Consider the following 20,660-nt stretch of genomic DNA (forward strand, 5'->3'; position numbering starts at 1 on the left):
CTTAATGTTGAAGCACCCAATGGTTCAGTATTCGATCCCTCTTTTCTTCCATCATTAACATAGTCACTTGCTACATTCCAGCCATACTGGATTTCTTTCTAATCTTTGAACATGTCAATTCCATTCTCAATTTAGGGTGTTTGCCCTATTCCCTAGAACATTATTCCATTTGACCTTCCTGTAATTTGTTCCTTCACCATATCTGATCTCACCTTGTGTGTCTCTCCATCCTTGATCTTCTGTCATTTGTATTTTAGTTCACATACCCTCATTGAGGGTATTCCTGACCACCCAGTCTAAATTAGCTCCCCTCCTTTCGTCGTCTTCTATCACACATCCTCTAACTTCTTTTCTTCCTAGTACTTCTAACTGGCTAAATTCGTCTTGTTCATTTATTCATTTTTTTCTATCTGGCCCCCATCCCACTAGAATGTAAACTCAATGAAAGCAGAGTGACTCAGAGCCTAAGAGTGCCTGACTCATATCAGGGACTCAATAATATTTGAGGAATAAATGAAAAATATATTACAAACACACCTTTTAAATGGAAATCTTGTTAAAATTAGTAGATTAGCTGGTCCTTAAATATGTCCTTTATTTGCAGCAATGAGTAGATAACAAAAGTGGAATTATAGTTGTATGGTGTTCTTAAGTATCGTATCTGCTATCACATGTTTAATGAATTCAGTTAATACCACTTCAATATGTCAAGTTAGAAGCTTTAAAATAGCATGAGGGAATGGAATCACCCCTTGTAATTTTGTTAGAAATTCTGTGTTCAACCAAAGGCTCAGTATTTGAACTTTAATTGGATTTAGAGTGATCATTTGGGGGCTTGTTTATTTGTTGGTCAAAAGAGCAGACTTTATATGATTATTTTGTTTCCCACTGCAACCAAGATTATCCATTACTGAGCGTAGTGACCAAAGTAAAAAAAAGAACTACAAAGCTAATGATCATGATCATTTACCTTAAAAGTAAATTAAAAAGCATACATAACAAATTAATCCAAATATAGTAACACAAAAACGGTATTAAATCCATCAGCATGGAGCATGGGGATCAAAGAAGGAGAGAAATACTACATGTTATGAAATTAGAAAAAGAAAAGTGAACACTGTAGCTTCTTATCCATCCATCATCATCTGAAAAAAATCATTTTTAAGATAAATTGGAACTTAACTCTTTATGCATGGGTATTTTTATTTGCCGAATGAAATATTTCAAAAAGGCATTGCATCCACTTGTCCACACTCACAAACAACATATTTTGTTTTTCGAAGTCTTCTCAGCCTGTCATTCCACTCATGAGCAGCCATTTCCTGCTACCCAGTAAGGAAGGCTGGAGAAGAAATTTCACAGCCCAGAGTCAGCTGGACATTTTTACAATTTAAAATACTATGTTGATTCATTTTGATTCTGATGACCTTTCAAATAAAAGCTTCAGCAGTCCCTGAATTTAGTCTGAGGTTTGACACCAATATTCTAATCTGTAAAGTGAGATGGCTCGTCTTATTTCCAAAATTACTTCAGCCTCTAAAATTCAGTGATTCTATGAATAGGCTTCAATTAAAAATAGTATTATATAAAAATGCCCTGGAATGTAATGATGGTTTGAGACAGAACCTTTATTGTCAACATTTTATTTTCTTTCCTTATTAAAACTGTACAGACTCAAGAGCACGCACAACAATTCCTCCAAAGTAGACTTATCTGCAGTCTTTTTTGCCGTGTAGAAACACAGGAACTCCATGGAGATGACTCTCAGCGTTTGGTAATCCTGAATTTACTACAAAGGAGATTTGAAATCCTTTTCTACTATGTTATTATTTTTACTCTAAGATAATTGAAATGTTAAGTATAACTATTGGAAAGACTAAAGTATACAAGTGATAGCATTGTTTGTTGTTATTTATTCCTGTGTTGTTACGAGGTATAGACTAACTATGAGCACTGAGTTGGTTAACAAGACACACATTTATTTTTGGAAAAAAGATGAATCTTTTTGCTGTTGTCATCTCTGCTTTTTTTTTTAAAGAATTAATAAACCTGGCTATCTTTTCCAATGCCTACATTTTCTAATTCTTTATTATAATGGAATTTCTAGCCAACCCTATACTATACTCTGTCCTTCAATTTACTTTATTCCCCTCACTTCTCCATTAGGCAAAGTTAAAATAAAACCTGTCAGCTTGAGTAATTCCAATCGAGCTGCCAAAATGAGAAAACCACTCCCCGATCCTCCCTTTCTTACCTTTCACTTCTGTAATTTCAGGTGATCCTGAAAGTGAGCCTTGTAGTTTCAACAAGGAAAGAAGTGACATTTCAAAAATAATGCTTTTGATTTTTCTAATTGAAAAATCAGAGGAAGTTTAGTATGTAGAATTTGGAAAATACAGCAACATAAAAAAAAGAAAAAATATTCAATCAGAGATCCCATCATTTTATAGAATTCCTTAAATGCTTTTCCCTCTGCATGGGATCGTACTGTGAATAAATTTTTGCATCCTCTTTTTCACATTTAAGATTATATCATAAGACTGTCAGTCGTCATGAAGTATTCTTCAAAAATAGGATTTTATTGGCAGCATATCGTTCCATCCTGTGGATATACAAAAACTAACAGTTAACCAAAACAAAGAAAGGGCTGATTGAGATGAATTATTTCTCTCCTTTCCACCATTCCTGATGGTAATGAACCAGTTGATGGAATTGTATCATTTCTCCTCTATGGGCCATAGTGACAAGAATCCCATTATCGTCTGTCCCTGATAACATAGGTGAAAATCACAGCATCCTCTTAACCCCACCTCAAATGTTTCTGTCACTTGCTATATCTTCAGGCCCTCCCCTATGTGTGGTGTGGAATCATTTAGCAATCAGTGGAGAGGAAAGGACAGGGGCTTGGGCAGAGAGCATTTGATGTTGACATCTTCCCCCCACCCCCAGATTACAAGGCAGAGAACAGAGGTCATGTGAAAAAAGTCACTAAGCCACAGCCACAGCATCATCACACTTGGACCAGGCAGCACCCCGGGAATGCTGCTTGCCTCCCTCCCTGGATCCCCAGAGCATACACCTTTGGAAAGTGGAGTGATCTCAATCTCTACTCCCTCACCCATCAGTCCTCAGGGTCTAGCATCAACCATCAGAGAAAATTGACATCTGTTGCCAGGAAAGTTGCAGAGAGTGTCAAGGAGTGATGATAGCACGTTACACATCATTCTACTTTTAATGAAATGTGAATGTAATGAATTTTCTTCTGGTTTCCAGAGGGGAGTAATAACTTCTAAACCTCCCCATCACCATATTATCACCAGGATTGAGCCCGTTAAGAGGGGTCCTGTGTGTCTCTGGATGCCTGGCTGGCTCAGTCAGCAGAGCCTGCAACTCTCAATCTCAGGGTTGTGAGTTTAAGCCCCATGTTGGGTGTAGAGGTTACTTAAAAATAAAATCTCTTTTAAAAAGAAGGGTATCAAGTATCTGGTTGGTCTGGGTTCATTTTCCAGCAGATATAGATTAACCCATGTGTTCCTTCAACGACTGTGTAGCACTCGGGCAGGGCGGCTTCAAAATTGAGTTTAATACAACTTTAAGTCTCTCCTGTGTCCCAATTTCCCAAATATCTGAAGACTTACTAGGGTGCCAGCCCAACACTTACCAAACTGAAAAAAAAAATGAACCAATTTTCCACTGCTTCAACTGCTTATAATATTTTCTTCAGCTTTATAGAGGTATAATTAACAAATAAAATTGCAATATATTTAAAGCATACAACATGATGATTCAATATATGTATCCATAGTGAAATGATTCCTATGATCAGGTTAATTAATACAATTGTCACCTCACTCGTTACCTTTTTTTTAGAGCACTTAACATCTACCCTCTTAGCAAATTTCAAGCTTGCAATACAGTCTTATTACCAAAAGCCACCATGCTGTACAGTAGATCCTTAGACCTTATTCCTCTTATAACTGTTTTTTTTTAAATTGTTGTTGCATTTATATTCTCATCAGCATGTACAAGAGCCCCCTCTTCTCCACAACCTCACCAGTGCTTGTTATCTCTTCTTTTGACAATAGACATCCTAACAGGTGTAAAGTGATAGCTCATTGTGCCTCTGGTTTGCATTTCTCTGATGATTAGTGGTATTGAGCTCCTTTTCATACACCCAGTGGCCACTTATACGTAGTCTTTAAAAAAATCTCTTTTCAAGTCCTTTGACCATTTTTAATGGGGTTATTTGTTTGATTTTGTCTTTATGGGGGGATGGGTTGTGAGTGTGTGTTTGCTTAGCTATTGAGTTGTAAGAGTTCCTATATATTTTGGGGTTTTTTTGGGGGGGGTTGGGGTTTTTTTTTGTTTTTTTTTATTAATAATATTTTTTATTATATTATGTTAGTCACCATACAGTACATCCCTAGTTTTTGATGTAAAGTGCGATGATTCATTACTTGCGTATAACACCCAGTGCACCATGCAATACGTGCCCTCCTTAATACCCATCACCGGCCTATCCCATTCCCCCACCCCCTCCCCTCTGAAGCCCTCAGTTTGTTTCCCAGAGTCCATAGTCTCTCATGATAACCCCTTACCAGATATATGGTTGACAGATATATTCTCCCATTCTGTAGGTTGCCTTTTCATTTTGTTGGTTCTTTCATTTGCTATGCAGAAACTTTAGTTTTATGTAGTCCCACTTGTTTATTTTTGCTTTTGTGGCTTGTGTTTTTGGTGTCAAATCCAAAAAAAAAAATTGCCAAGACCAATGTCAGGGAGCTTTTCCCTTACGTTTTCTCCTAGGAGATTTATGGTTTGAAGTCTTAGGCTTAACTCTTTAATCTATTTTGAGTTGATTTCTGTATGTAGTTTAAGATAGGGGTCCAGTTTCATTCTTTGGCATGTGAATATCCAGTTTTCCAATGCCATTACGGGAGAAACTATCCTTTCCTCATTGTGTATTCTTAGTATCTTTGTCAAATTTGTTAACCATATATACCTGTGTTTATTTTGGGGCTCTCTATTCTGTTCAATTGATCTGTGTGTCTTTTTTCATGATAATAACATACTGTTGTGCTTACTATAGCTTTGTAGTATAATTTGAAAACAGGAAGTGTGATACCTCCAGCTTTGTTCTTTCTCAACTTTGTTTTGTCCATTTGAGGTCTTTCTGGTTCCATACAAATTTTAGGATTATTTTTTCTATTTCTGTGAAAAGTGCCACTGGAATTTTAATAGGGATTACATTGGATCTGTAGATCACTTTGGGTGGTATGGACATTTTAATAATACTAATTCTTACAACCCATTAACATGGTTATCTTTCCATTTCTTTGTGTTTCCTTAAATTTCTTTCATCGATGCTTTATAGTTTTCAGTGTACATATCTTTCAGCTCCTTGTCTAAATTTATGCCTAAATATTTTACCTTTTTTGGTGCTATTATAAATGGGATTGTTTACATAATTTCTTTTTCAGATAGTTCATTGTTATTATATAGTAATACAACTGACTTTTGTATGTCGCTTTTGTACCCTGCAACTTTGTTGAATTTATTTATTAGTTCTAATACAACTGACTTTTGTATGTCGATTTTGTACCCTGCAACTTTGGTGAATTTATTTATTAGTTCTAACAGTTTTTTAGTGGAGTCTTTAGGATTTATTTTTCTATACATGAAATCATGTCAATGCAAACAGATTATTCATTTTGATTCTGATGGTGGTTTTAGTTACCTGATAGTTCCCTCTTCCACTTTCCCAAGTGATTATTTACAACTTCTCCCCTCAAACTTCCAAAACCCTCTCACCTTCCTTACTCTAAGCTGATGAGCCCTCTTCTTAATTCACTGAGAAGTTTGAAATAATTAGAAAAGAATTTGAACAGATTCCCAAACCACATCTGACCATCTGCCTGCAGATGGGCCCATATACTCTACTCCTTTCTTGTTGGCATGGGTAAACTGTTCATGCTCTTAGCCAAAGCCAAAACCTCCTCTCTTTCTTGGCTGACCATTTTTTCCTCTCTACTGTAGCCACCCCATCAATATGCAAGCATAATTTACTATCTGCCATTTTATAAAACAAACCTCTCAACTTGACATATCACTTTCCAGCTGCCAACTCCTTTCTCTGCTCCTCCTTGCAGAATAATTGCTTTAAAAAGTAGTTGATTCTCGGGGTGCCTCGGTAGCACAGTCGTTAAGTGTCTGCCTTCGGCTCAGGGCGTGATCTCGGCGTTCCGGGATCGAGTCCCACATTGGGCTCGTCCGCTGGGAGCCTGCTTCTTCCTCTCCCACTCCCCTGCTGTGTTCCCTCTCTCGCTGGCTGTTTCTCTGTCACATAAATAAATAAAATCTTTAAAAAAAAATAAAAAGTAGTTAATTCTCATTGCTTATATGCTTCCTTACTTCCTATTCTCTCATCGAACCACTCCACTCAAGTTGAGTTTCCAATCTGTCATAGACTAAAGGTTTGTGTACCTGCAAAATTCTCAGGTTGAAATACTAACCTCATACATCATGGTATTAGGAGGTGTGGCCTTTGGCAGGCAATTAGGCCTTGAGTATGGAGCCCTCATGAATGGGATTAGTGCTGTTAGGTGGAATTTGCTCTGCTCTTTTCACCATGTAAGGATACACCAAGAAGGAGGCAGTCTACAACTTGAAAGATGGCCCTCAGTCCAACACCCTGATCTCAGACTTCCAGCCTCCAAAATTGTAAGAAATAAATTTCTGTTGTTTATAAGCCACCCAGTCTATGATACTTCGTTATAGCAGCCCAAATGGACTAAGACACCATCATTCCAACAAAATTACATCTGTCAAGTTCATCAGTGACCTTCGTATTCTACATACAATGGTCAATTCTCAGTCCTCCTCTTCTATGACCTATTGACATTAGATTCATTGGTATTTCTTCCACTCTCTATTCTTGGCTTCAAGAATAATTGTTCTTTTTTTTCTCCTTTCTTTCTCATATATCACTTTTTCTCTGTTTCCTTTGCTGGATCTTTATCTTCTCATTGATTTCTTGACTTTTCAGGGCCCAGGAGTTCAATACTCAGACTTCTTTTTTTTTTTTGATGTAAAGTTCGATGATTCATTAGTTGCGTAACACCCAGTGCACCATGCAATACGTGCCCTCCTTACTACCCATCACCAGCCTATCCCATTCCCCCACCNGGGTAGTTCAATTTTTAACTTTTTAAGGGACCTCCACACTGTTTTCCAGAGTGGCTGTACCAACTTGCATTCCCACCAACAATGTAGGAGGGATCCCCTTTCTCCACATCCTCTCCAACAATTGTTGTTTCTTGCCTTGTCTATCTTTGCCATTCTAACTGGCGTAAGGTGGTATCTCAGTGTGGTTTTGATTTGAATTTCCCTGATGGCTAATGATTTTGAACATTTTTTCATGTGTCTGTTAGCCATTTGTATGTCTTCATTGGAAAAGTGTCTGTTCATATCTTCTGCCCATTTTATGATTTGTTTATTTGTTTCTCGTGTATTGAGTTTGAGAAGTTCTTTGTAGATCTTGGATACCAGTCTTTTATCTGCAGTATCATTTGCAAATATATTCTCCCATTCCGTGGGCTGCCTCTTAGTACTCAGACTTCTATATAGACTCATTTCCTCAGTGATCTTATCCAGTTCCATGACTTCAACTACCAACTATATATTAACAATTCCCAATTTCTCTCACAAAGTCATGTAAACAGCCAACTACGTGACATTTCCACGTAGATGAATTTAAGAATAAGGATGGCTAGGGTGCCTGGGTGGTTCAGTCAGTTAAGCAACTGACTCTTGATTTTGGCTCAGGTCATGATCTTGGGGTCCTGGGAGTGAGCCCTGTGTCGGGCTCCCTACTCAGCGGAGAGTCTGCTTGGGATTCTCTCTTTCTAGCTCCTCTGCCCCTCCCCTTACTCATGCTCTCTCTCTCTCTCTCTCTCAAATAAATAAATAAATCTTAAAAAAGAAACAATAAAGATGGCTTACATTATATGGCAGTAACAAAAAGCATGGAAATGCCTGTGGTTTAAACAATAATGTTTATTTCTCAAGCAAGCTACCTATCCACCATGAGTCAGCAAGGGGTCTCATGGACCCTGGCTGATGGAGATCCTATCTTGACACCATTTTCCATGATCATAGAGGCAGTAAAAAGGGAACATAACAAATCATGAACATTGATTCTTGAAGCTTTTGCTGAAGAGGAATACATGTCACATTTGTCTATATTTCATTGTCATCAAATATACTTTCTGTTACCCTACCTTATTGTTATTCAAAAGCACTTACCACCTAAGACTTATTCACTTAATTGTTTATGTATTAATTTTCTATTTCTCTCTGTTACAATGTAAGTTCCATGAATGCACAGACTTGGGTACCTTTACTGCTGTATCTTTAGTGCCTATAGTGTCTGGCACATAGTAGCCACTCAATAAATATTTATTGAATGAATAATTTAATTCCTCCTGCTTTTTTACATTTATTTCTTTCAATTTTTATTATTTTTAGTTGAATTCTTATCTTTGTTCTTTTGCATAATAAAACATATATGGCTGTAAATCTTCTAAGTTCATCTTTGACAACCATCCATATATTTTGAGATGTGGTATTCTCATGTCATCATATTCTAAACAGTCTGTCACCAGTTTAGAGTTCCACTTTGACCTAAGCACTATTTAAAAAAATGTTTTAAAATTTCCAAATTGTTGGATTTTTCTATGAATTTAAACTGTACACAATTTGTTTATTTGTTTATTTTTAGAAGATTATTAATTTTTTTATTATGTTCAGTTAGCCAGCATATAGTACATCATTAGTTTTTGATGCAGTGTTCAATGATTCATTAGTTCCATACAGCACCCAGTGCTCATCACATGTGCCCTCCTTAATACCCATCACCCAATTACCCCCTCCCCCACCGCCTCCCCTCTGTAACCCTCAGTTTGTTTCCTGGAGTCCAGAGAGAGACAGAGTGCAACTGGGGAAAGGGGCAGAGGGAGAGGGAGAGAGAATCTCAAGCAGACTCCACACTCAGTGTGGAACCCAATGTGGGGCTCAATCTCACGACCCTAAGATCATGACCTGAGCTGAAACCAAGAGTCCAATGCTTAACCAACTGAGCCACCCAGGCGCCCCTTACACAATTTAATCTCTAGCTTTATTTCATTGTCGTCAGAGAAGTAATAGAGAAGCGGACCAAAATGCAGAATTTCTATGACCTACATACCCCCCCACAGTTAAAATTCTGCAATTATAACAAATAAACATGAAGTACAGGATAAAATATCAGATCTTTTGGATTTCCATGCAGTCTTACTAGGCTAAATATTCCATTTCCTCTGTGCTGTCTTCCAAGGTTTCAGCATGCTGCCCTATGACAGTCACTGCCTTTGAACAGGGATATAACATCCTAGCTTGGTATCCCAGAGGAGTATAAGTTCATCTGGTCATGGGAGAGAAAATCAGATTGTTCCTACCTTGGCTATGTATGGTATTAAACAACTCTGTCCCTCTAAATTTTTCTCAAAAAAAAATGATGCTATAGGATTCACTAAGATCTACCAACTTTTAAGAGGTTGGTGGCTGCTTGAGCTCTCTGATTCCTCTTATTCCTTGAAATTTGAATTGCCGGTCACTTTTCTCAGGTTCTATAATCAAAACTGTTTCTTCTCATAGTGATAGTCCCACTCTTCTTGCCCTTTCTATTCCCAGATGGCTCACTAGAGAGATCTCAGCTTGTTCAGCAGCTAGGATCCACAAAATAAGATGCTGAGAAAATGCATGCTGCGGTGGCCCAGGGCCCTGTGAGAGCTTAGGTGCTCAAAGTCATTCTGCAATAGCAGTTCCATCTTGCTGGCCAAGGGAGATGGTCACCACACGTGCTTTAGCAATAGCTGTCAGGAGAGAACGTGAACAGATAATTTGTTTCTCCAATCCAACTGTTGATAAGAAATTTAATCAACGTGTTTGGCAATTTATGATAATAAAAGTTAGGGTGAACAAAGTACTAAAATGAGAAAAACTGCATTACGTCAAAACTGCTCCAGGGCATTGTAGTAGCAGTATTATACAAATTGATCTCAAGTGGATTATAATGAAATTTAATAATCGATCTTAGGAAAATTCAGGCCATAAGAAATCTTAGTGGATAAAAAGGAAGAAAACAAATTCCTTCAGGACCTGTTATTTTCTAGGCATGTGTGTGGGTACATGTGTATATTCCCTGAAATATTGTGAGCTAGATATTATATATAGATATAGATATTATAGCCTTCATTTTACATTTAAGGGTACTGAAGCTAAAAATTATCTAAGGTAACATAGCAAGTCACTGACAGGCCTAAGTTTACAGCTCATTTCCATAGGCAGATGGCAGAAAGAAAACTGATAAGCCACATCAGTTTGCCTTCAAAGCCTATACTTTTCGTCCATTCACGTGCTTTTACTATCCCACTTAGCTGCCTCCAGGTGGAGGTTAGATAGATACTTGGGCCAGAGTACGGGAGACCCAAACATCTACTTAAGTTTTTATGGTTATTTTTTGTAAGTTGGAAGTGTGTTGATATCACTCTGGGTATGATGATTACGTCTCTTAGCCTCTCACTGGGTAACCAGCATTCATAATTCATCGTGACTCCCTGATTAGTTAACATGGGAGAACCAGATCCCTCTTCCCTCTTCTCCTCCCCTCTCATCAGCATACTCTTTTCAGTAGATAATCAGCTTAAGAAACAGAGCACTGCAAATATAGGTGAAGCTCCTTGAGTACCTCACTGTGCTTGCACGCTTTTCATCTCCTTCCATACACACACACCTTGCCTAGAATTAGGCTCTAGCCTGAATTTGGTGATTATCATTCCTATTCGTGTCTTTATAGTTACCATGTATATTTTTTTGAACACTATATAGTATGGTTTTATAAGTTTTTTTTTGTTGTTGTTGTTGTTTTAAAGATTTTATTTATTTATTCGACAGAGATAGAGACAGCCAGTGAGAGAGGGAACACAAGCAGGGGGAGTGGGAGAGGAAGAAGCAGGCTCATAGGGAGGAGCCTGATGTGGGGCTCAATCCCATAACACCGGGATCACGCCCTGAGCCGAAGGCAGGCATTTAACCGCTGTGCCACCCAGGTGCCCCTGGTTTTATAAGTTTTTAAACTTTATATAAATACTCTGCTGAAAATAGTTTTCTGCACGATATTTTTTACTCTATATATTTTTTCTTTTTTTTCTTTTTATCTTAATTTAAATTCAATTAGTTAACATATAGTGTATCATTAGTTTCAGAGGTAGAGCTCAGGGATTCGTCAGTTGCATATAACATCCAGTGCTCATTACATCACGTGCCCTCCTTAATGCTCATCACCCAGTTACCCCACCCCACTCCCGCCTCCCCTCCAGCAACCCATACATTTTGTTTCCTATAGTTAAGAGTCTCTTATGGTTTGTTTCCTTCTCTGACTTCGTCTTAGTTTATTTTTCCCTCCCTTTCCCTATGATCCTCTGTTTTGTTTCTTAATTTCCACATATGAGTGAAACCATATGGTAGTTGTCTTTCTCTGATTGACTTATTTCACTTAGAATAATACCCTCCAGTTCCACCAATATCATTGTAAATGGTAAGATTTCATCATTTTTGATGTCTGAATAATATTCCATTATATATATTTATGTAGATATATAAATATATCACATCTTGTTTATCCATTCATCTGCAATGGACATCTGGGCTCTTTCCATAGTGTGGACATTGCTGCTATAAACACTGGGGTGCAGGTGCCCCTTTGGATCACAACGTTTGTATCCTTTGGGTAAATACCTAGTAGTGCAATTGCTGGATCATAGGGTAGTTCTATTTTTAACTTTTTGAAGAACCTCCATACTGTTTTCAAGAGTTGCATTCCCACCAACAGCGTAAGAGGGTTCCCCTTTCTCCACATCCTCACCAACATTTGTTGTTTCCTGACTTGTTAACTTTTGCCATTTTGACTGGTGTCAGGTGGTATCTCATTGTGGTTTTGATTTGTATTTCCCTGATGCCAACAATTTATCACTTAAATGTCATGTAAAACTCTAAAGTGCAGAGAAAGAGAGCTGAATGAGGAGAACGGATAGCAATATTCAAGTAGATAGAAATCTAGAGTTGGTGGAGAGATGCATATATCTTTTGGAAACTCAATTGGATAAGCTTGGTGAGCGTTTGTTGTCTCTCATCCTTGACTACCCTTGCCTTCCGTTTGTGCCGAGTGACGTGGAGCATTTTTTTCATGTGTCTGTTGGTCATGTTTATGTTGACTTTGGAGAAATGTCTTCTGCCCATTTCTTGACTCGATTTTTTATTTTTGGGGAGTTGAGTTTGATAAATTCTGTATGAATCATGAATACTAGCCCTTTATCTGATATGTCATTTGCAAATATCTTCTCCTATTCCATAGGTTGCCTTTTAGTTTTGTTGACTTCTTCCTTCACTGTGCAGAAGCTTTTTATAAAGGCACAATAGTTCACTTTTTTCTTTTGTTTCCCTTGCCTTTGGAGACACATCTAGCAAGAAGTTGCTGCGGCCAAGGTCACAGAGGTTGCTGCCTGTGTTCTCCTCCATGATTTTGATGGATTCTTTCATCCATTTTGAGTTTATCTTTGTGTATGGTGTGAGAATTTGGTCCAGTTTCATTCTTCTGCATGCGGCTGTCCAATTTCCCCAACACCATTTATTGAAGAGACTGTCTTTTCTCCATTGGATATTCTTTCCTGCTTTGTGGAAGATTAGTTGACCGTAGAGTTGAGGATCCACTTCTGGGTTCTCTATTCTGTTCCATTGATCTATGTGTTTGTTTTGTGTCAGTACCTTTTTCAACATCCCTCTGGCTATTCGGGTCTATATTTTTTTAAAAAATAGTCAAGTTGATAGGTAAACTATACAATATAGTTCATTCATTTTGTTGCTGTATATATTCTATTTATTGAGTAGATCACAATGGACTTTTTTTAATAAAGATTTTATTTGAGGGGGGAGGGGCAAGGGGAGAGGGAGAGAGAATCTCAAGCAGAGTCTCCACTGAGTGGGGAGCCTGATGCAGGACTTGATCTCATGAACCCGAGATCACGACCTGAGCTGAAATCAAGAGTTGGATGCTTAACTGACCGAGTCATCCAGGTGCCCCCAACTGATGGATTTTTAACTTGTTTCCAATCTTCCACTTTTATAAACAATTCTGCAATTAACATCTCTGTTCATACCTCACTTTGGACATGCATAGGAATTTCCATAGGCACATATCTAGGAGCAGATATGTTAGATCATAATGTTTACACATTTTCAACTCTACAAGGTGATGCTAAATCAATTTCCTTACTCTTTTTATTTCTTATGCATTTCTAAGTGTGGACTATCTGATATTATTTAATAGTTCAGTAAGATCAGCATAACCTCAGAATTTGGATTGCAATTAATTCTTATTCCAGTTGGAATCTTTCATAATCTTTCTCTCTCAAATATATATGTGTATTTTTTTTCTCTTGAGGGAAGTTTGAACTAATTTGTCAACCAGTGTAAAGACAGTATCTATACAATTCATTCTCTATGCAGAATTAAAATAAATACTAACTGCTTTAATAATAGCTACTACTCAGTGGTCACCTAATTACCTACTGACTGTCAAGTATTTTCCTTACACTCATTTAGCACTCATAATAACCAGGCAAAATAGCTATTTTGCTTCAATTGTATAGATAAGGAATTCAGAGACATTAATTAACTTGTTCAAAGTCACAAGACTAATAAAGTACTGAGCCAGATTTCAAACCTAGTTCTAAATGATTGCAAAATCCATGGTCTTTTCACCAGCCCACTTTACCTTAAGAGTTATAAAGTACTTTCATATCTTTACCAAGTGTGATTTATTGCTTGCATATTGCCCTATGGAACTAGGTTATTCTCCTTCTTATTTTACAAATGAGGAAATAGAGGCTCCAAGAATTTATGTGCTCTGCCAAAAAGTTATATAGCTAGTGAGTGGTAGTACTAGGACCTAAATCCAGGGCTTTAGACTCCTGTGTCGGTTCTTTTCTATTATCCAATACTTCCACTGAAGTAATGATATTGTTAACATAGTACTGGGCTAGGTCACCTTGGCTAAAGAATGCCTAATTAAAGAATTTGCAATATATTGTGCTATTGATAGAGAACCTTGGAAGTTTTTGAGTATTCGAGGGACTTGCTCATAAGCATGCTCTAAGAAAATGACTCAAATGGCACAGCACATGGAGATGGGTGGGAGGGCTGGGACAGACATTGGAGTCCAGGAGAGCACCAACAATTTTTTTCTTTGCATGAAGGCAAGGATTTTTATCTGTTTTATTCACTGACAAGCTATCACTGCCTACTAGCATAGTCCCTTGTACACATTAGGCAATAAATACTTGTTGAATGAATTTAGAATTTTGGCACTGAAAGAAAACTTGGAATTTACCTAGCCCAAACCATTTGTTTTATGAGTGAAGCAAATGAGACTCAAAGGAGCTGAAGTTACACAGCCAGCTTCTGGTAGAACAAATACATTAGAACACTATCTTCAGATAAAGGATTCTTTCCAGTCAGCAATACTATCTAGCACTAATACACTGAAAACAGAATTCATGTATAGTTTTCAGGCATTATAATAATCAGTTTATTACAGCAAATATACATTTTGTAATATCATATAATATTTATCCCTCAATGGGCACAGAACTTCCCCAAATAAAAATCCCAAATTTTCAACAGTTTTAGGTACAAAAAAACCAGTTAAGTTATTACGAATTGGAAAAACTGTCTATAAAACAGTGTTCAGGAAGCGTCTCTGTATGAAGAATTCTTTGAAATGCACATGAAGATGGGTTAGGGTCATTATATTAGAGTACTCAGGATTTAATGAAGGCATTTTCAGAATTGCAAGACAGCTATAATTATAACTCCTCCATAATTTTTTCCTCATCCAGAGCTGAGAATGTCTATGTTGCATTTTGTTCCAATTTTACTTCCTTAAAGGGAAATGGAATTTGCTCACATAATCATGTAAAAACAAAACATCTCGTGGATCTATTCGATTTTCATGTAGTTGACATAAGCATCTGTGACCTACCCAATGAATCTTTGCGAGTATAAAGCAGGTATGAACTTTGTGTCGAGCGTTAATCTTTTTTTTTTAAGCTATATGAATGCCACAGGTCTTAAGTTGAGAAAACAACTAAAGTCTTGCTAAACTAAACTTACCAGGATTTACAGAATGTTACAAAAATCACTTCGGTTATTCTTCAAATATTCAGTGATTGACGCTTGGCTAATATGTTTTGATATAACTGGCCATGAATAGACTGACAGTTCACAACTACCCACCTTCCAACACACACACACACACACACACACACACATACACACACACACACACACACACACACATACACATCCTTGAAAGGCCTATCCAGAACACTTTATTGTATAGGAGAAACTGGCTCTTCTCTGAGAGGAAAAAATGTAAAGTTTGATCTCTTCATAAAACTATCCTCTCCTTAGATTTGAGTCCTGGCTCTGCTCAGAGAAGACAACTCATTTTATTGCATTCCAGTTCAGCCTCATAATGTTTCAGGTACTTCTGGTTTAAAATTTAGTCTTTCTTGGATACATGTGCGATCAGATTCAAGTCACTGTCAAGTTCACCAACCCAGGGCTTCTCCTTCTTGCAGGTATTTTCTCCTTCATCTTCCCTGGTTCTGCTTTAATTAAAAAAAAAATTAAAAGTGCCTTTATTAGTTTTCTGGGCCTGTCATAACAAAGTACCACAAACTGGGTGGCTTAAACAACAGAAATGTATTGTCTTACAGTTCTAAAGAACAGAAGTCTGAGATCCTGGTGTGGGAAGGGTTGGTCCCTTCTATGGGCTGTGAGGGAGGGATCTGCTCTATGCCTGTCTCCCAGCCTCTGGTGGTTTGCTGGCTATCCTTGGTATCCCTAGGCTTGAAGCAATATCACACCCATCTCTGCCTTCAACATGGTTCTCTCCCTTATGTGTTTGTCTATGTACCAATCTCCCCCCCCCTTTTATAAGGACACTAATCATATAGGATTGGGGCCCAACCTCATCTTAAATGATTAGACCTGCAATGACCCCATTTCTAAATAAAGTCACATTCTGAGGTACTGAGCATTAGGACTTCAACATATTTTGAAGGGACACAGTTCAGCTCATAGCAATACCTGCCTCCTGGAAATGGTTGGCAGGGCAGGGGTGGGGTGGGTGTAAGGGAGGTAGTTGGTGGAAACAGACGGCAGCCCTCTACATCCTCAGTCTAAAGCAGCAGTGGTACATCTGTTGATGTTTGGGACTATCAGTGTGTTCTATTCAAGGATGGAAAAAACAAAGCTTGTCCAAAGCTGTTATTTGTGTAGGGAACAATCAGTGGCTTATAGGCATCTGCTAGGCAGCCCCTCCACAGCCTTCGGATGCCAATGATTCTACAGAGGCATAGCTGCTACCCCAAGTTTGTGTTTCACCCCCCAACCTCTCATTGAAATCCTTTCACCCCACTGGGATGTTTATAAGCTATAAGGCCTCTTGAACAGATCTGGCAAAGCAGCTAGTGCCCCCTGCTACCGCGTCCTGTGGCCCTCCATGTTAACCTTTGCATAAATGGGAAAAATCTTCTCCCTGTCTTGATTTCTTGGGCTACTCTGTCCTCCCTATGCTGCAGCAACGTCAGGTAATCTTGTGACTTCTAACACAGAATTTCAGACAGGTTGCAGGCCAAATCCCTCTATTTAGCGATAGCCCCCAAATTGTTAAGGGGATTATTGGGTATTGAGGAGAGAGGTCACCCAAAATGGAGGAAGAGGACAACATTATATTTACTATTCTCCTTTTTGGAAGCTGTTCAACAGACTTCCTTTCATTTCCATCTTTGTGAGGATTAAAATAACCTGGCCCCCTAAATGGTAGTTCATTGAATTTAGAAGCCAAAGGATATAACTTTTTTTTATTCACAGCTCTGAGCTTTTCCCAAGGCAATCTGGTACTTTGCATTTAGCCACCAGATAGAGAAGAATCCAGATCAGTATTTCAGGGAGCACCAAAGAGTATTTGCTTGTCTTCCCCAATATGGCTGAACATAACTGGAGAAAACACAAACCATGCAAAGTGGTCTCACTTTCAAATCCTGATCATAAACCTCAAGGGGTGAGGAGGGTCCTAATGTTGCCAAGCAATCATACTATGCATCCCTAGTTCATGCCTTCTTTTTTTTTTTTAAGATTTTATTTATTTATTTGACAGAGATAGAGACAGCCAGCGAGAGAGGGAACACAGGCAGGGGGAGTGGGAGAGGAAGAAGCAGGCTCATAGCAGAGGAGCCTGATGTGGGGGCTCGATCCCATAACGCCGGGATCATGCCCTGAGCCGAAGGCAGACGCTTAACCACTGTGCCACCCAGGCGCCCCTAGTTCATGCCTTCTTGTACTATCCTAGATGAGCATTTACCAAGCTCTCCTCTCTACTCAGACCATCACCTCTCTGAGCCTCACTCTTCATCCCTTACCTTAATGCCTACTTTGATGAGAAATTTGAACCAATCAGGAGAGAATTTCAAAAATCGCCCACAACCATATCTACCTACCTACTTTCATTTGGGTCTCTGTACTCTGTATTCCCACTGGTTTCCAAGAATGAGCTGCCCAACCTCTTAGCTAAGGCCAAGGGGGCATTAGCGCTCCAACCTTTTCGCTCATTCAAGGACTTTGCTTCTCTTCTCAATCTTGCATCATCAACTCCCTGCCCCCTTTACTGGATCTGTCCAATCAGCATCCGACCATGCTTTTATTTCTCTCATATTAAAAAGAGAATTAAAGAATAACTAACCCTCATTTAACCCCATTTTCCAATCCATCTACTGGCCTTTCCTTAAAACACAAAACTAACAGTTTTGTTAATACTTGCTATCTCCAAATTCTCACTTCTCATTCTCTTCAACCATTCCAAGCGGGCTTTTTCCCCACCACTCTGCCTAAACCTTCCTTGTCAGAGTGCCCGATGACCTCCACATTGCTAAATCTGATGGCCATTTCTTGGTCCACGTGTTATTGTTACTCATACCACGATTTGACACAGCTGAGCACTTCCCTTGAGACAATTCCTTCACATAGCTTCGCAGATCCCACACTCACTTAAGTTTCCCTTCAACCACATTGGTCACCCACTCGTTCCTTGTCTATTTTGTTGGTTCCTTAAACTTTCTCTAGTCTCTAAATGTTGGAATGCTACAAGGCCAACTCCTTGGACGTTGTCTGTCTTCTATATACATGGACTCCCTAGATGATATCATTCACTTTCATGGATTTGATTACCACCTATTTTGTAACCTATCCCAAATTTACATTTCCAGCCCACATATTTTCTCTTAAATGCCAGATTCATACATCCAAATGCCCAATCAACATCTCCAGTTAGATGTCTAATAGACCTTCCAAATGAACATATTCCAAACTAAATACTGATTCCCATCCAAATCCCACTCCTCCTTGGTGGCCACTTCTCTCACAAGTTTCTCAGTTAATGTTGATTCCATCCTTCCACTAGAAGGCAAAGCTAAACTGTCAGAGGGCACATCCGAATCTCAGAGATCCCCAGAACTTTAAGGCTCTTGGTAATCCATTATTGCTAGACTCTTATCCCCATGCTACACATTATCTTCTCTTATATGACCTAGCCCCATCCTTGTTACATCTTTCTGGTGAATGGAGCTTTATCACAATCTGATATCCTTCTTTGTCTCTTTTAACAGTTTTTAACTTAAAGTCTGTTTTGTCTGCTATAATTATGCCCACTCTGCTCTCTTTTGATTATCATTTGCATGGAATTGAATATCTTTTTTCATCTCTTTTGCTTTCAGCCTTGTCTTATCTAAATGTATAACTTCCCTCTTAGCTCTATCAAGCAGATGCTGTTTCTTATTTGTCTTTTTTGTTATTACAGCTGTTTTTCTTGTACTCTGGGGACCTCAAGAACAAGAGAGAGGGTAGCCAGCACCCTCAATTTCCATTGCTAATTCTGGTGATTTGTTCTCCTACTTTTGCTGCTTTGAGGCACATGTCATTCAACACCATCACTCTTCTTTCTTGTCCCTGTCATTTCCCATCACTTCCTTGTCAATCTACTTTTTTTCAGGGAAGATTTAGCTTCTTGCTCACTCTCTTCCTCTCTATCTCAGCTCTTGTCATTACCCTGGGTAACTTCAATGTCTACGTGGATGACCTACATAGCACTCTGGCCTCAAAGTTCCTTGTTCAACTCATCCCAAATGAACTTTATTTTTAAGTCCTTGTCAGTCAATCTTTCCATAGTTATACTCTGGATCCTAGCCATTGCTAGAAACAATATTACCTTAAAATTTTTTTTAATTTTAATTTTTTTTAATTTTTAATCTTTTAGTAGGCTCTACACCCAACATGGGGCTTGAACTCACAATCCCTACCAACTGAGCCAGCCAGGCACCCCTATCTTTAAAATTTTGATATCAAGCATCCTATTTTCTGACCACCACCTTCTAACCTTCCAACTCACATAAGTGCACGTGGGCTCATCATTATAATCATTCCCTTTCTAATAACTTCAAATCTGTTATTCCCCCTCTTCTTCTGTCAAACTCGCAGGGAAAACACCAGACTCTGGATCAACTTTATTAGCTTACTTTCTTTATACCTATATCTCAGTAGTTGACCATTGCTGGAGAAAACTGTATAACTGAGCTGATTGTGTTTACTTTTATTGTACAATAAAAATCCTGAATGAGAAACAGCTGACCAGTATGTCTACTTGGCTGCCCTAGAAGTTTTGTCTTTCCACAACCTAAAATTACTATTTCATAAATTCTCTTTTTATAGACTTTTCATACCTTCTGTTATGCTGACATTTTTACTTGTTGACACCACCACATGGTGAATTGAAACATCCAAAGCTTCTTCCAACAGCGATCAACAAATCCAGAAGCTTATCCGCTTATGCATTTATCTCCTCGCGTTATAGTAGGGATAGTATCACTGCTATAAAAGGCCAACTTTTCTTCACTAGAACTCTGGATTCCATCTCATTTTCCTGAAATTTTCTCCTACAGTTGTCCTGCAAATTAGGCTCTGCCTCTTTATTGAATGATTCTCGTTAGCTTATAAACATGCTTTAGTATACTCCCCATCTTGAAATTGTTGAATGCAACAAAAAAATCTCTGGAGCCCAATAATAAACAACTATAATCTATTTAACCAGCTACTCACTGTGGCCAAAATTCTGGAGTTGTTTATATCTCTTTTGTTAGCATTATAGTAGAAATTAATAGCACCCATCTTCCTGTCTGAATACAAAACAAATTGAGATAGGGAAAACATATGAAGATGAAAATAGCATCATCGTTACTGACAAGTGCTGAGCTGTACTTTGTGGCTTAGGTGTTCAAGCAACAATTGTCTAAACACTGAATCCCAGAATTAAGAACTTACTTTTGGATTTACAGGCAGTACAAAATAATCAGATACCACCATAACCACCCTATAATTATCAACACCTAGAGCAAAGTGTTTGCCACTAAGCATAGAGCATACAGGTAAAATAGTCTAAAGAACATTCT

This window comes from Ailuropoda melanoleuca, chromosome X, assembly GCF_002007445.2.
Source record: "Ailuropoda melanoleuca isolate Jingjing chromosome X, ASM200744v2, whole genome shotgun sequence".
NCBI lineage: Eukaryota > Metazoa > Chordata > Mammalia > Carnivora > Ursidae > Ailuropoda > Ailuropoda melanoleuca.